The sequence below is a fragment of the Petaurus breviceps genome, unplaced genomic scaffold (assembly GCF_028583685.1).
Source record: "Petaurus breviceps papuanus isolate PSGF00001 unplaced genomic scaffold, PetGlider_PUasm1.0 225, whole genome shotgun sequence".
NCBI lineage: Eukaryota > Metazoa > Chordata > Mammalia > Diprotodontia > Petauridae > Petaurus > Petaurus breviceps.
Genome location: NW_027185889.1, coordinates 21,113,130 through 21,130,444, shown reverse-complemented (window position 1 = coordinate 21,130,444; position 17,315 = coordinate 21,113,130). Strand labels below are relative to the sequence as shown.

General features: G+C 39.9%; 1 protein-coding gene across 1 annotated transcript in view; it reads left to right on the top strand.

Annotated features, from left to right (window-relative positions):
• BLTP3B (bridge-like lipid transfer protein family member 3B) overlaps window positions 1-17,315 on the top strand; it is a 76,693-nt gene that overhangs the window by 11,745 nt on the left and 47,633 nt on the right. The gene's annotated exons all lie outside the window — the stretch shown is intronic.

The following is a 17,315-nucleotide window of genomic DNA, read 5'->3' as shown; positions in this document are numbered from 1 at the left end:
CTTTCTCTCTCCCTTTCCTTCCCTTTCTCTCTCCCTTCCCTTCCCTTTCTCTCTCCCTTCCCTTCCCTTTCTCTCTCCCTTCCCTTCCCTTTCTCTCTCCCTTTCCTTCCCTTTCTCTCTCCCTTTCCTTCCCTTTCTCTCTCCCTTCCCTTCCCTTTCTCTCTCCCTTTCCTTTCCTTTCTCTCTCCCTTTCCTTTCCTTTCTCTCTCCCTTCCCTTCCCTTTCTCTCTCCCTTCCCTTCCCTTTCTCTCTCCCTTCCCTTCCCTTTCTCTCTCCCCTTCCCTTTCTCTCTCCCTTTCCTTCCCTTTCTCTCTCCCTTTCCTTCCCTTTCTCTCTCCCTTTCTCCCTTTCTCTCTTTTCCTCTCCTTCCTTCCTTCCTTCCTTCCTTCCTTCCTTCCTTCCTTCCTTCCTTCCTTCCTTCCTTCCTTCCTTCCTTCCTTCCTTCCTTCCTTCCTTCCTCCCTAGTTAGCTTCCATCACTATAGACAAGCAACTTCTCTGTATTTTCTAGCCCTACCTATCTTTCTGGCCCACTGAGGTTCAATAATGTACCTATGGGCAGACAGCTAGTATATATCACAGATAGGACTTGAACTCAGGGCTTCCTCACTCCACGGCCGCCTTCTATTGACACTATACTGCCTCAAGATTATCAAAAGAATATATTTCAATCTCATTCCCACAATTTCATGGGATGATTGTTTGCAGCTAATATTTTTTCTTAAAGGCCACAAAGAATTTTGAAATCAGTTTAGTACTGGATTTTGAGTGAGAGGATCTAGATTCAAATTATGGGCAAGTCACTTATATTCTGTGTGACTCAGTTTACTCATTTCTAAAATGAGGAATTTGTAGTAGATGATCTCTGAGACCTCTAAATATGTGGTCTTTATCTCTGATTAAAAAGACATCGAAACTCAATTTCGCCATTGAAGTGTTTGGTGATAATTAGCGAAAGATCATATCTTGCCTGCCTTACCTTTCTGTTTGTACTTGTCCTCCATGTATGGAAGGGATTCCTCCTTGACTCACACTTGTTGAAATTTTTCCTTTTTTTCCCTAACTTCTCTGCTAGTAAGATGTGATATAATATGTGATACTTCTCAACTTGATTTTCTCTTTTGGCATCTCCTACACACTGTCCCTGTTAGATTGAGGGCTAAGACTTTATCTCTTTTCCCTCATTCCTCTATTCTTTGTTATCTGCCTCTAAGTTTGTTGAATTTGTTAAATAGATTACTAGGTGCTAAGCAGGAGCTGGTTTGGTTGAGTGGAAAAGCAGTACTAGGCTTGGAGCCAGTTTAACATCTCCTTTCTGATGCTTAACTTTGTGACACTGGCCAAGGTGCTTATCTTCAATTTGATAATTTTAAAAATGGGAATAATATAAGAACAACAATATTATTGATGCTACTTACACCACAGGGCTGTTGTGAGGAAAGAGCTTTGTAAACCTGAAAATACTTTATAATTATGAGCTATTATTGCCATTTTCAGGCTTTCTTTGGTGTGTGCATTGAACCTTTAAGGTAAGACTAGGTGAAGAAAAATGAATGTAACTGTTGCTCTACAGATTGTAGTAATACTAAATTAACTCCTGTAGTTTCATGCTTTTTATTTTTCAAGTTCCTCTGGCTAAAGTGACAGGTTTTTTTTTTAAGGTGGTTATAGCATTTAATACTGAAGGTTTTCACACCAGTTATTTATCTAGACTTGGGATTTATATATACAATGGCCATTTTAATATTGTTTTTCTTTTGTGAAAATAACTAACCTCCATTTAACACTAACAGTAAGTGTTTCCTTATAGTGACATCCTCTAATTATGGAATAGATCCATTTCATCAAGGTGGGCAGTGCATTTCTAGAAATTAAATCCTGCTTTTCTTTTGCTATATGAAATCACAGCTTAATTTTTTTTTAAAAGATTGATCGTCCTTGTCTCACCTAGGCTAGACATACAGGGGCCACTTACAGTCCAGTCCCCCTTTGATTAGCATGAAAACTTTGATCTGCTACTTCCAACGTGGGCAGGTTTGTTCCTCCTTAGGCAATGGCCTGTTGTCCCCCTGTTCCCAGGGGCTTACTCCATTAATTCCAAACTTTGCATGGACACCTGATCACTTTAACCCATTGAAACTTAGAACTCCTGAACTCAAGAGATGTGCCCAGACAGGCAGTAATTTCTCCAGGAGTATAAAAATTCCAGCATGTTGATTTGATAATTTTTGATGAAGAAGGGTTAGAAATTCATGCCACTTGAATATTTAGTATGTACCTGTGTCAGTCAATAAATGTGTGTGTTAAATTCTGGGGAGACAAAGAAAGACAAAAGACAGTTCTTGATCTCACGGAGGTCACTGTCTATGTGCAAATATCTATGTATAAACAAGATCTGTGTAGATTTAATGGAAGATATTCACCAGAAGGAAGGAACCAGAATTTAGGAAGAATTGGGAAAGGCTTTCCATGGAAAGTGGTATTTTTGCTGGGATTTGAAGGAAGCTAGGAAGTGGAGGTAAGGAGGAAACAAATCTCAGCCATGGGGGGACAGCTAGTGAAAGTGCCTAGAATGTAGTGTCTCTTTTGTGGAACAGCAAGAAGCCTGATGTCACTGCATCTTAGAGTATGTGGGAAGGAAAGGTGTAAGGTGTAAGAAAACTGGAAAGAGGGAGGTGAGGGCAAGTTATGAAGGACTTTAAATGCCACTCAGAGGATGTTATATTTATCCTGGAGGTGATAGGAATCCACTCAAGTTTGAATGGGGGATATGTGTGATATGCTTTAGGAATAATTCTTTGACATCTGATTGGAGGATGAATTGGCATGGGGAGAGATTTTTGGCAGGCAGACCAGCCAGCAGGCCTTTACAGTAGTTCAGGTATGAGATGATGAGAGACTGCAAACAGGGTGGTATCATTGTCAGAGGAAAGGAGATTCATGTGAGAGATTTAATTAAGGTAAAATTAACAGATCTAGGCAACAGATTGTATATAGGGTGAGAGAGTGAGAAGAATAACATCTAAGTTGTGAGCCTGGGAGACTGAGAGGATGGGGATACCCTCAACAGTCATTGGGAAAGTAGGAAGAGGGTAGGGTTTGGGGGAGGAGGGAATATAATGAGGTCTACTTTGGACATGTTGAAGTAAAGTTTCATCTGAAACACTTAGTTTGAGATGTCCAGTACAGGAGAGAGGAATAAACATTCTAGCAGCCAGCACCTCTTATGTACTGTGGTACTGTGCTAAGCACTTTGACATAGACAACCAGAGATGGGAGACTAGAGGTCAGAAAAGAGGTTAAGGCTGGGTAAGTAGGAGAATCATCTACATAGAGATGCTGATTGACCCCATGGGAGCTGGTCAGATCACCAAATGAAATAGTGTAGACTATGGACAAGTGAAGAGGGCCTAGGGCAGAGCCCTGTTTGATGACCATGGTTGGAGGGCATGATCTGGATCAAAACCCAGCAAAGGAGACTGAGAAGGGCAGTCAGGTAGGAAAACCAGGACAAAGCAGGATCCCCAAAACCTAGCGAGAAAACAATATTAAGAAAAAGGAATGAATGACAGTGTCACAGTTACAGAGAGGTCAGGAAGAATGAGGATTGAGAAAGTGTTGTTGGATTTGGAAGTAAAGAGATCATTGGTACCTTTGGAGAGAACCATTCCAGTGGAATGATGAGGTTGAAAGCCAAATGGCAGGGAGTTAAAAAAGTAAAAGGCAAGAAAGTCAAGGTTCCACTTGTGTGCCTTTGTGCAAGAATCTGTGCAAGCTGCTAATGGAGATAAAGTGGTGGGTATAATATATTTTGATTTTACTGAATTTGAAAAAAAATAAACTTTTGCTGTAGCTGTCCTGATATTTGAGATAAAAAATGGAATTTTAGAATGACTTGGAAGGGGGAGTGTGGCTTTGTGCTATAGAGCTTGGTCTCTCAGCCAAAAAACATTGGGTTTAAGCCCTGATCCTGGCATAACCTGATTGGGTTGTCTGTTGGCAAACCCCTTAGCCTTTTTTTTCTTTTTTTTTTTTTTAAGCAATTGGGGTTAAGTAACTTGCTCAAGGTTACACGGCCAGTTATTTCTGGGTATGGTGCTGAGTATCTGAGCCTGGATTTGATCCAGGTCATCCTGACACTGGAGCCCGTGCTCTTACTCGAAGAGCCACCTGGCCACCCCTCCCCTTAGCCTTTTGATGATCTAGGTGGATGTAATGGAATGTAAATTTTCAAGATCTTCCCTGCCCCTAGGCTAAAGTGCACTTGGAGGCTTGTTTTTCAGTAGATATTTCTTGATTGGCCAGTGAGTCAATAAGGTTGTTGCATTCTCTGAGCCAGGAGAAGGCTATGTAAGCCCTGATGTATAGCTTTGTTTTGGGGGGCTCACTTTGAGAAGTGTTCTGTGATTTGATCAAATGAAACTCTGGGAAGCCGTTGTCCAGAGGGCCCCCCCCCCCTTTGAAACCCAGATGTTGATTTTGTATGGATGTAATGGTTGGATAGTTTGAAATCTGTCTACTTGATCTGTTTCTGTCTTGATAATTCTGTCTGTATATTCTGAAGTTTGGGGTGCTGACCTTTTCCCCTGAACTAGGTAAACGATACCTGTTTGACTGATTAAAGTAAGCTTGTTAATCCATTTTGAGTTGCTTTCCTTTATCAAAGCAGATCTAAGAACCTGTGCTGGCAGCTACCCTGGGGACGCTGGGGTGCTTGCAGCTACAGTGGACCCCAAAGACTCAGTCTTAGTGAAGGTGCTGACCTGCACTGATAGAGGGAGTTCCCTCTCCAAGTGCTAAAGTCACAGGTTCAGGCCCAGTTTCTGTCCCTGTCTGATAATTCTAATTCTTTTATCTATCTGACTTACTCTGAGTAGAGTTCACCCATTCACTAATGGGTGAAACTGTCAGGGAGGCCCATTGAGGCTTAGGGAAGGAAACATTTCATACCAGTTAAGCTCTCCAGCAAGAGAATGCCTAGGGAGAGCTCCTATCTCTGTTGGGAGCTTGGTTGGCAAGGGGATTCTGGTTCAGATGATGAGCCCCTGAAACAGGTTCCGAAGGAGCTCCTGCCAGTTCTGACATTCTCTGTTTCTGTACTGGTTTCTGAATTGTTCTTCAAAAATCCCTTTCTCTTTCCCCTTCACCTTTCCAGCAAAATAGGGCTTTGGGTGATTATAGTTGGAATCTACTCCAAGATTCAAGTTTGAAAACCCCACTTGTGAAGCATCATGTTTTCTCTCCTTTGTCTGGAGTCACATTTGCAGCAGGCAAGGCTTGTTGGCCATGTTGGCCACCACTCTGAAGTCAGCAGAGGAGCTTAAATTTCCCAGCAGATTTCTATTCTATGTAATACAGAGCAATGCATATGACTGTAATTGTGTTTAGTGCACGCAGCTAAAATTTCTTTTTCATCCTTGTATCATTCCTCTTCTCCCTTCCCTTTAAATTTGCTCCTTTGTGTGTCCCCCGTGTCCCGTTCCCTGCAGCGACCCCTGCTGGCTGTGGTGGAGATCTGTTTGCCGTGCATTTCCCACTCCTGAGAACCAGAGGAATCTAAGAAACCCTGGCAACTGACCACTTGCTTTCATCAGGAGTAGGGGCATTTTGTCTGAATTCTCTGCCCTCAGGTAATATTCCCTTTTCCAAATGATTTTTTAAAAAAATTAAAGAAGAGAAATGCTGATGATCATTATTCCCAACAGAGATAGTTTTTAGGGGCACTACTTTTCTTTGAGATATAGCTTTTGATATATAGCATTTGATATCTAGCTTAGATTCATATCATTCATTTTCCTTAATATGTAGACCCAGGTTCTCTATGTTCCTGGTTAGAACGCTTTTGGGGGTTTTTTTATGAGTAGAAACCTTTTGCTGGCCTCTTAAAAGTTTTGACTGGCTCTTCCTGGCTTTGTAAATTACATAATGACACTTTGGTCAGCTATTTGCTAGTCAGGGTTAGCATGAAATCAAGTGAGCGTTCGGGTCTATGAAGGCCTGATCACCATGGGTTGCCATAGTGGTTAAGTGAAGGCTTTTTTCATTTGTAAGGTGTAAAACGTCCCTTGATATCTTAGAAACTTTGTTCTGTTCTTTCACTCATCAACAGAAACTTAGGTCTTTAATACTCGTGTATTCAGTGTAAACCACAACTAAATGAAAGTGACTGAAGTGAGCCTGTACTATTCCAAGATATGGAGGGGAAAAAATGGGGCTGGTTGTTAAGGAAAAGCTGAAAGTTAGGCCAGTTGCTTCTGTGCAAGATGCTAGGATGTTGTTCCCCCACATGGTGCTAGACCAACTGATGACATTTTCCCCCCAAACCCCCAGGAGAGGCTGTGTAGGAGTAACCTGATGATTTGAGGTAGGGGGAAGGTTATAGAGCTTGGCTTGAGTGACTGAGGTGCACAGCTCATTTTTTTGGATTAGAATACATTTTTATTTTCCTATGGCCTTGGGGAGGTGGGCTTTTATGACCTGTGTAGCTCAGAAAGATTCTGACTCTAGCCTAGTGCCCTGTACTTAGTAGGTGCTTAGCAACGATTTACTGAATTGAACAGAGATGAGGACTCTAATTCACAGCGGCCTTGAACTGACTCTTACGATGGGTAACTCAGAGGAGACCAGCTGCTTTTCAGGATAGGAGTGTTGCTGCTCTGGCCTTAGGCAGTCAGCAGGCATTTATTAAGTGCTTATTGTGTGCTAGCCAGTGGGGATATAAGTACAGAAGTAATCCAGTCCTTGCTCTCCAGGAGCTTATATTTACCTAGTTGGGTCTAAGCTCCAAGAGTAGGCCATGCAGTTTGACCTGGGGACTCCCTGTGTATAATGGAGATTGACCAATATATATGGCCCTTAGCTCTCAGAGGTGTTCTAAGTGGTCCCTGCTAGGTAATTCTCCTGTAGCTTTGTTTAAACTATTGAATATAAGATGCTAACTCTTTACAGCCTATGCCATAATTATGTATCTTGGGTTCTCTTGCCCCTCACTCCTTCATGCTTACCTTTGTGATATTGTTATCTGTGAAATGGAGATGAAATTTAGAAATGGAAAGGACAGACTTATTTTTATAAATGGAGAGAATGAAGTCTGTGGAGGAAGTGCTACTTCCCCCAGGTCACCCAGATCATTAGTATTAGAGATGGGATGAGAGCTGAGGTCTTCTGACTCCAAGCTCAGCTCTTTCCACTATAACACATGCAGAAACCAAGCTACAGATTAGGGTTCACCTCATTAATTGTGTGTGTGTGTGTATGCGTGTATGCATGCATGCATGGTCATACTTCTCATTGAGGACCCATGGTGGTTGGGAAGGAGTCTTGGGTTTGGAGTCAGGAGAGCTGGAATCACGGACCTCAGGAACCACCTGCTCTACCTGACGCCTTCAGAGAATCCCCGCTTTAACACGTGAAGACCTCAAAGAAGAAAAATTCCCCCCTCTCAAGGAAGCTTGTTCCATTTTGGGGCTGTTCTGATTATGAAGAAGCCTTTTCTGATATTAGGCCTCCAGGTGCTCCTGATGCTACTCTCTGGGGATAAACAGAGCATGTCTAATCCCTCCTCAGTGTGACTGCCCTTCATGTACTGGAAGAAGCTGTCATGTGTCTCTGGCTCTTCCCTTCCACCAGGCTCAACAACTGTAGTTCTTTAACTGGTTTGAGTTTTGACTTGGCATCATGCTTCCTTTGTGACTTTGTGTATGTCACCTCCCCTTTCTGTGCTTGAGTTTCTTCATCTGTAAAATGAGGGGCAGCTGGTGGCTGGTAGATAAAGCACCTGACCTGGAGTCAGGAAGACTCGAATTCAAATCCAGTCTCAGACACTTTGTAGCTATGTGATCCTGGGCAAATCATTAGACTGCTTGAGAAAATGGATCCACTGGAGAAGGAATGGCCAAAACTCCAATATCTTTGCCAAGAAAACCCCAGACAGGGTCAGACACTGCTACAATGACTGAATGCCTCAAAATGAGGAAATTCTTTTAGATAGTCAGTGAGGCCTCTTCCAAATATAAAGCATAGGAGCTGATGAGGATCATCGTTGTTATTTACTGGTACTCACCACAAAAGCATAACATCTCAACATCTCTATTACCAGTAGATAGAAACATATCTATGTTATTGCTAAATCATTGTTGGCCAGGACAGTATCACTGATCGATTTTAAGCAAACTAAAACCTAATAAGGAATTTCTTCTTATAAAATTGTTCAGTCTGTTCTTTGAGGCCAGTACATCCATTTTTCTCCCTAGCTCAATGCTAGATGGGGCCACTAGGTTGCTCAGTGGGTAGAGTACCCAGCCTGGATTCGAGAAGACTCATCTTCCTGAGTTCCAGTCTAACCTCAGCATTTACTATGAGACCATGGGCAAGTCACTTAACCCTGTTTTCCTCTGTTTCCTTTTCTGTAAAATGAGCCAGAGAAGGAAATGACAATCTTCTCCACTATCTTTGCCAAGAAAACCCCACATGGGGTCATGAAGAGTTGGACATGACTGATGCCTAGCTATTACCACCAAAAATAATGCTACTTATAGTTCTTTTTTTTTTTTTTTGCCTTTTGGAGGGCAATTGGGGTTAAGTAACTTGCCCAAGGTTACACAGCTAGTTTTTCTGTGTGGGTGTTAAGTGTCTGAGGCCTGAACTGAACTCTGGTCCTCCGACTCCGGGGCTGGAGCTCTTACTCACTGTGCCACCTAGCCGCCCTCCGTTATAGTTCTTTATTCATCCCTTCAGCCCATGATGAACTGTTATAAGTTGAAAGCTACATCTTTGGTTCGTATAGACTTCCAGTCTTACAAGTGGGTGGGTAGTATTTTGCTTCTGAATCCTTAGGCTGCAGCTCTAAACCTCACTAATATATGGGTGCTTGTTACAGACTACAAATCTCTACCTATCTTTATCCTATGTGACTCTTATGTGACACCTGTCCATGTGAGGAGAAATGTCCTTCCATATTTGCTCTGGATCTTCTTGTAGATGTATCAACATTGTGTAGACACCATTAGAGCATGCAGAGTGGGGCTGTCCATCAGTTATCCCTTGGTCCCAATACATGACTGACCCACATATTTCATTGATGCAGCTCTCTTGTGATATTTTTCACACTACTTTTCCTCTGTAGACATTGCAGTCCTTTCATGCCTACTGTGTTTCTCTCCATAGCCTTTTGGGTGACCTCTTCCTTCAATACTTTGGAAACTCTGGTGTTCCATGACATGCTGCTATAGAGTATCACTGGAAGAATATTGATAGACTGGCCTTTTACTTGGGGTCATTAAAGGCATTTTCTCATTTTACTTAAAGCAGTCTGGCTCATTCTTCTTTTGATTCCAGCCCTCTTTAAAGTCTGTCTTGATATAAATATTTGAAGTTATCTCTATCGCATCTTTTAAAGAATCTTAAAGGTTAAAGTAAGTAAAGTGGAAGGTTATCAACAATATCTCTTCCTTAATACAATAAGAGGCAGTAGAGGGGAAAAAATTTACAAAATTTGAAATATGTGTAGAGATAACTTCTAGAAGAGAGCCTTTAAGGCAGTATTTTTTTTTCTGCCAAATCAAATGATTTTTATATAAATAATTAAAAAAACCCGAAGCACATTCTCTGCACTTTTTAATGAATTGTGTGTCTGTAAAAATGAGGTCTGCTGTAGAAAATCCTTTGCAAGTCTTCCTGTTCCTTGTTCATACCTTTCTCAAGGATGCTTACAGTAGCTCATTCTAATTAAGATTATGGATAGGAAAGTAGCTGTATGGGTCAAGTAGTTATTGATATACTCAGTTGCTTTTTTTCTGTAATGAAGAGATAAATGATTATTTCTGAGCAGTTGGTATCCTTTCTCTGTCTTGTATCTTGAGAACTGATTTTTCAGAGTCTCCCTTGAAATTATGCCTACCCCCAGCAAGGACTTCCTCTCTCTGTGCTTGGGCTAGTCTAGCACTTTTCCCATCTTTGTCTTCTTTAGTGATTTCTTGCTTCATGTAGCATGTTGGGAACTCTTTTGTTCCCTGTGTGTTAGCTCAGTTGTTGTTGATAGAGAAAAGCACTTATTAGAAAAACCTTTGCAGATTTTTTTCCACTTTCTTTATTAGTTGTTTTTTTTCTGGTCTCTGTCTTAAATGCTCTCGAGATATGGTTTAGGTGGATTTCTCACTAAGTGTTTTTCAAATCTGTTTTTTCCCTCCAGTACTTATTATTTTATAGGGTGATATTTGCTAATATTCTGCTACCCTCTTGATCTATAAGATTCTTCACATGAGCCAGATCTTGCTGGTCTCTGTTTCATGTTGCATGTTCCACGTTCCACAGATGCTTTCCCTACTCTTTTATTGCCTCCTCTTGGAATCACTAGTGCCTTTGAAGGCCCTGCTCAGGTGCTACCTTTTACAACCTGATAATGCTTCTTCCTCACCCATTACTTTGTACTGTCTGTTTATCTCCTTTTTTAATATCCGAAGGAATGTAAGCTCCTTGAGGGCAGGCCTTTCTTTTTTTCTTGGCATCTTCCGCACCCAGTACTATGTCTAGAATGTAGTAGGTGCTTAAGAAATGCTCTTTGAATGCATAAATCAATATAAACCATTATCGCTCTTGATTGCAATATTTCTCTTTGTCCGGGTATCATTGAGTATGTATATAGTGACTCAGGACGTTTTTAGGCCTTTTTTTTTTGTCTTCTTTTTAGTCAGTTAAAACTCCTAAGAAAATCTAGAGATAATCAGTGTTGATGATGTTTGCTCATTGGTTTCCCAGTTTTTGGAGTCAGCAGTAGTTTAACTAGGCCATAGATTTAAACAAGTTAACTCAGTGGCAGTCTGGGTCTTATTTTTAGTATTCTAATTTAGTATTAATTTTGCTCTCTTGTGTCAGATGCATGGTAATCTGTATACAGACAGCTGGTTAGGAAATGACTCCTGTGGTTGGTTCCTGTTGATAGAACTGTCTTCATTTTTTGTGAGTTACTTGGTATTTACCATCTTTTAAAAAAAATTTTTTTTGGTCTTTGTTAATTTGTTTACTTGTAGTTTACAAGATTTATTTTCACAATTCCTTGAGTTTCAAATTTTCTCAACCCCCTACCTACTCCTCTTCCCCCCCCCCCCGCCATGGCGGCATACAATCGAGTATAGGATCTGCAAATACTTTCACATTAGACATTAGTCAGGTTATAAAGAAGGATTGTATCAGATGGAATGAAAAATGGGAAAGAGGAAGCAAAACCAAATAAGAAAAAGAAAAAGACCAGGTAGTTTGCTTCAATCTGGGTTCAAACTCAGTTTTCTCTGAATACCATCTTTCTTTGACTCTCTTCTTGAAGAAAGTGTTCATGGCAAATAGGTATAAGACTTCTGATAATCCATAAGCTTTGCTCTCTCATCTTTGTACTCCCAAGCATGCTTTCTGATTTTTTTTTTGCAGTCCTCTCATAGGCAAACCTTTGTATTGAAGTCACTGAATATTAAGGTTTTTTTTTTCAAGTCTTCCTCTTTGTAATTATCTTCTTGGTGGTCTTTTTATAGATGCTTGTCATGAGGACTATAGTATGATATGACCAGGTATCCATGAAATACTGTTTCTTGTTGCATTTAAGTGCCTAATCAAGCCCCTTTACCGTCTCAGCCTCTCTCTGGCCCCCCTTTTATCACCTCTCCAAAAAGAGCCCATGAGCCACCCTTATGGGCAGCTTTCCTTTTGTCTTCTGATTATATCACAACACTGCTGCTCTTGAGGTGGCTTACTCCTTGCCACAGTTGGTCCCTGGACTAGTTGCTCAAATTTAAAGTGGCACCTGATAAGTTAATATTTACAGATAGATAGTCTGAAAACATTGTGATTCTGTGTTTCGTCTAGCACTGTCAGATTCAAATAAATGACCTGCTTTACTGTTCTGAGACGGTTGTAAAATCATCCAAAATTAAAACAAATCATGGCATTAAAGTTGAATAGTGTGCACCATCGCAAATAGAGCTTGAATTAATTTTTGAGTTACTTAGAGCAATAATGCACTTTTAAAATGTTACATGGAAAGGAATGAAATGGAATCCTGCTAATTCAGGATCATATTTTTTTTTCAGCAATTGGGGTGAAGTAACTTGCTCAAGGTTACATGGCTAGGTGTTTCTGGGTAGGTGCTAAGTGTCTGAGCTCGGATTCAATCCCAGGTCATCCCGACTCTGGGGCTGGTACTCCCACTCACTGTGCTACCTGGCCGTCCCCAGGATCACATTTGACTTATGATGTCTCCTAGTTTTGTCTTGTTATTTATTTCTCATTATTGTTTAAGGTTTTTTTTTTTTAATATATTATACTTAATTTCTTTGAGGGCAAGACCAATTAATCATATTTAAACCAGATGCAACAGATGTTTGTGTGTTTCACTGAAGGATTATAAAGTATATTTGATGCATTCTTGCGATATGGTGCACAGTACTATTTGTATCAATGGTTAACACTTTTTGTAAATACTTTTTAAGTTTTTCAGTGCCAAAAATTTACATTTTTGGTATATTACAAAGCCATGTTTTTGTTTTATTTTTTTGTGGGTTTGAAATCTACACTTTGGTGTTGTTCATGAATGTAATTGTATGCTGTAATTTTACCTTTCCTTGCTTTTCCTTTTATTGCATTTAGCTCTTGTTTCCACAGTATATACCATTTGGTTTCTATATAGACTTCATGCTTTTTTTTTCTTCCCTCAAATGAATGATCAAATATAATAGTTTTCTGATTTATCTTTTGGACCATACATCATCCTCTACATTAAATGATACTTTGGCCAAAATCAGTTAATTCCTTCCCTGAGAGCTTTTTGTCTCTTTTGGGATCAAGTTCAGTATATGACAGTGTTCAGTTAATTACTCTTGTTAATCTGGTTTCTTCAAGTACAAATTGAGACCACAGAGACTGCAGCAGCAGGTAGAAAAGCCCAGTCAATAAGCACTTGTTTTCTCTCAAACTGGTCTGAGATAAATGACATGGTAGGAACATGCTCTTTCAGGAAGACCATCAAGAAGAGAACATTATTTGGACAAGCAATATAAATATGTATAAAATTTATTTATGTAGTTCAAATACTAGTCTTAATATTAAAAGAAACTAAATAATTGTTGGTATAGGCACTGGATACTTCCTATGTGGAGGCAGCTGGCTGGGAGGTATGATTATGGAGGTTATCACTGTATCTATTTTATATTTAGAGTATTTTATAAAGGTAACATTGATACAAAAACTTGATCAGATTCAGCTTCCAATCTTGTCATTTATAAAGTTTCTATTTTTATGGAACTCTAACTGAAATTGTGGGTTATATAAAGAATCAGAGGTGAAAGTGGATGATATTCCAACCAGTTTGGTGATTGATCCCATTCCACGAGTCTCCTCTGGAAGCTCATTCCATTGATTATTCCTGCCTCTTTATCTTGATTTTTTCCTTATATGCTATTTCTTTCAAAGCTGCTTACAAAGATGCTTAATTAGGTCTCCCCAATCCTCAAATAAAATCCTACTATTTCGTCAAAATGTTGCCCTATATCTTCTGTCTTTCACATCTAGACTCGTAGAGGAAGTCATCATTGGCCCTTCTTGCCTCCACATAACTCTCTTCCCACTCGTTCCTCAACCTCCTCCAGTCTGTTTTCTGACCTTAACCCTCAACTGATTCCACTTATTCCAAGGTTATGGGCAATCTTTGAATTACTTTTCTCAATCCTGATCCCTCTAGACCCCTCTGTTGTATTTGACACTGTTGACTATCTTCCTCTAAGTCCTTTTTTTTCTCCTGAGATTTTAACTGTTGAGTCTCTTGTTCCTGATTAGTCTCTTGGTTTTCATGACTTTGCTTTGTCCTTGTTCTCCTCCTATTTCCCCACTCCACAGTCACCTTTGTTTGATCGTCTTAATAACCAGCCCTCCAATCATTAAGTGTCTACTGAAACCCTGTCTTAGACCCTTCTCCATTTTATCCCTACAATTTCTTTTAATGAACCCATTACAGTCAGCTCCCAGATCTGTGTATTTCCCAGTAATCTGTCTGCTCACTGTCTTCACTACATGCCAACTGGATGTTCCATAGGCAGTTCAGACTCCACATGTCCAAAATATTAATGTTCAAATCCATCCCTCTGTTTCCCAGTTTCTAATAAGGATGCCACAGTCTTTTTGATCCTCTAGAGTCATTCTTGCCTCTTACCTTTCCCTTATCTGCACATCAGATCTGTTGGCAAGTCTTAAGAATTCTACCTCTATAATATCTTTTTGAATCTCTTTTATTATTTCCATTCACATGGCCTAGGTCAGACCCTGATTACCTCCCATCTAGAGTATTGAATAGTCTCCTAATTGGACTCCTGTCTTTGTCTCACAATTTTCCATTTTATCGCCTGGCCGCCAAAATTATCCTAGAGCACAATTCTGACCATATTATTCCCTTGTTTAAGAGCTTCAATGCCTTTATTTACCTTTAGCATGAAATACCTTAGTGGGCGATTTGACACTCCCTACAGACTGGTTTCAGTCTTTCATTCTTTTCAAGCTTATTTCATGTTATTCCTTGTTGCACATGGTACATTGCTGCCAAATAAGTCTGCTTGTTGTTCCCCCAAATTCCCAAATTGTGTCTGGGCCTTTTTACAGGCGAAACCTTCTTCCCCTCCCCCAATTCATGGAATATACTCTGTCATCACCTCAGCATCTTCCGATGCCTCCCTTCTTTCAAAGTTCCCCCATGTGCTGCTTCTCACCAAAGCCCTTCCTGCTTGCCCGAGGTGCTAGTTGTCTTCTTCCTTTAAACAATCTCATACAAATACTTTTGTATCCTGATTTTGTATCCCCCTCAGGAGAACATAAATTTCTTGAGGGAAGGGACAGATTTTCATTTTACCTTTTATATCTAACATCTAGTACAGTGCTTTGCACATGGTAGGTTCTTATGAATGTTTGTTGGACTGGAATATAGCATTGAAATTAAAATTGTCCCAAAATATCTAGGCAAAAAATTAGTTTGGGTATTAGTATTTGCCATTTTTCTCCCTAGACCTTATCCTTGCTAAAGAAGAAAAATAAATTTAAAATCAAGTGCATTCATGTTTCCATAGCAAAGGGTAGTCCAGGCTAAATTTTATTAGTGAACTCAAATCATCAGATATAAGTTCTTATTTATTATTGTGTCCACAGAGACCAGAAACTGCCTGGCTGTTTGGGGTGAAGAGAGAGCTGAAAAACTATGCTTGGGACTCAATGAGGCTTACAGTCTAATCTTCATAATACATAATACAGAGTGTTCTAGGAGTCTTTGTGCAGTTTTAAGCTTCAGCAACTTAAAAGTTTAATTTAAAATCTTTAATAGGTAAAACTGCAGTAAGAGTTTTTGGGATACCCTGTATATTGGCTACAAAGTAATACATTAAATTTCTGTTTATCTAGAAATACTTCACCTGAATTTTGGTTGGTTTTTTTTTGTTGTTGTTCCATATTCTACATTGTACTTTTATGAGAAAGGGTCAAGGGGTTTATTTTATTTTTAAAAATTACTTCTAAAGTGTGTCATTGGTCTGTTCAGATTCAATTTAATCTTTTCCCACCTACACAATGTTAGCATTGTCATTCAGGTTGCTAATATAACTGAGGTGATGTAGAATCTTCAAATACTCTCTAAATTATCAAAGAAATACTGAATGTAATTTGGTTTTGTATTGGGTGTTGAGTGTATTCTCTTATATTACAATTCTTTGTAGCTCATAATCCATGCATTTCTTGTAGTTTCTTAACCTTAAACATTTACACAATTAACAGAACTCTTCATTCCCAGACCATTCAAGTAATAGAAGCTTACTGTTCTTGGATAAACAGGCATGTACTTGATGTGAGCAAACATACATTGTCTCCTTTGTGAACTCAAGGATAAAACCTCCTGGAAAAGGCACAGTCTAAGCTGCATATAAATGAAAGAAGTGGATGTCTGATATCTAATGAATGGGGAGTGGCAAAGATAAAGGCTGAAAATGGGGCACAGAAGAGTCAGCCTTGGGAACACTCAGTGATTTAATCTGATTGGCAAAAAGGAAATGTGAGCTCTAAATAGTGCAGAATATGTCAAGAAAAGCTAGAAATGTATAAACCAAAAGAGAAAAAAAATATGTATTGTGTATGTTGGATGAGGTTCGTTTTTGAGATAATTTGAATGAGAAATACTTTGGGGAAAAAAAAAGAAAGATTACTCCACATGTAAGATAATGTTGAGCTAAGAGGTAGGGAGGTGTTGGGCCTGTGATTTTGTTGTTATAGGGAACTCCTGGATGAAAAAGACTGTCCATCGATGTGGGTTGTCTTCTCAGGCAGCTGGTGGCACGGTAGGTAGAGCACTGGACCCAGAGTCAAGAAAATCTGAGTTCCAGTGTGGCCCTAGACTTACCAGCTGTGTGACCTTGGGCACAGCTGAAAAATGAGGATAATGATGGCACATGTTGTCCAGAGTTGTTGTGAGGACCTAATAAGATAAGATTTCAGCACATAGGTGCTATATGGATGTTATTCCCTTCCCCTTCTCTATAAATAACCGTAGGAAATTTTGGAAACAGGAACATCTTTGCCAGTCACATAAAGCCTCTGGACCTCTTCTCAGTATCGTTTTAAATGAATAAGATAAGATTTCTGAGGAAACCCAATTTTTTTTTCAAATACAGATAGTCTAACTTTAAGGCAAGCAAGCAAGGTCACAGAGCCCAGCCTAAGAACCCTTGTCTTAGTTACTTAGAGCCCTGAAAGGTTAATTGACAATCAGGGGCACACAGCTGGTGTGTGTCAGAGGGAGGAATTGAATTCCAGTCTGAGTTCAGTGAGGCTGTATTACCTCTCCTGAGGTACTGGATTACTCAGTAGATAAACTCAAGGTGTTCAACAGAGTTCTTGTTCTTTGGAGTTCTTGTAGCCTCTGGCTAATTTGATAGGTTCTTCTTACTTTGATTCTTCTGACTCATACTGGAGGGTTAAATACTTGTAGAACTAACTTAAAGCATGTTAGAGATTCAGCATCTGAGTTTAAAATGAAAAGCAATGAAACATTTTGTCAGAAAGTTAGACATTCCTGCCCTTTCTCTTTCCTCAGTCCTTTCACACTTGGACAGGTATGGTTTACCTGAGATGATATGGATTGGTGTTTCTAAAGCAGATCTTTGGGAAATTCTAGAGGAGGATGAGGCTGTTCTTCACAGGAGAATGCCACTGGGTTACTGGGGAGCAGCCATCACACAAAATTCTGCCTCCCTGCCTGCCTGCCTGCCTCCCTCCCTCCCTCCCTCCCTCCCTCCCTCCCTCCCT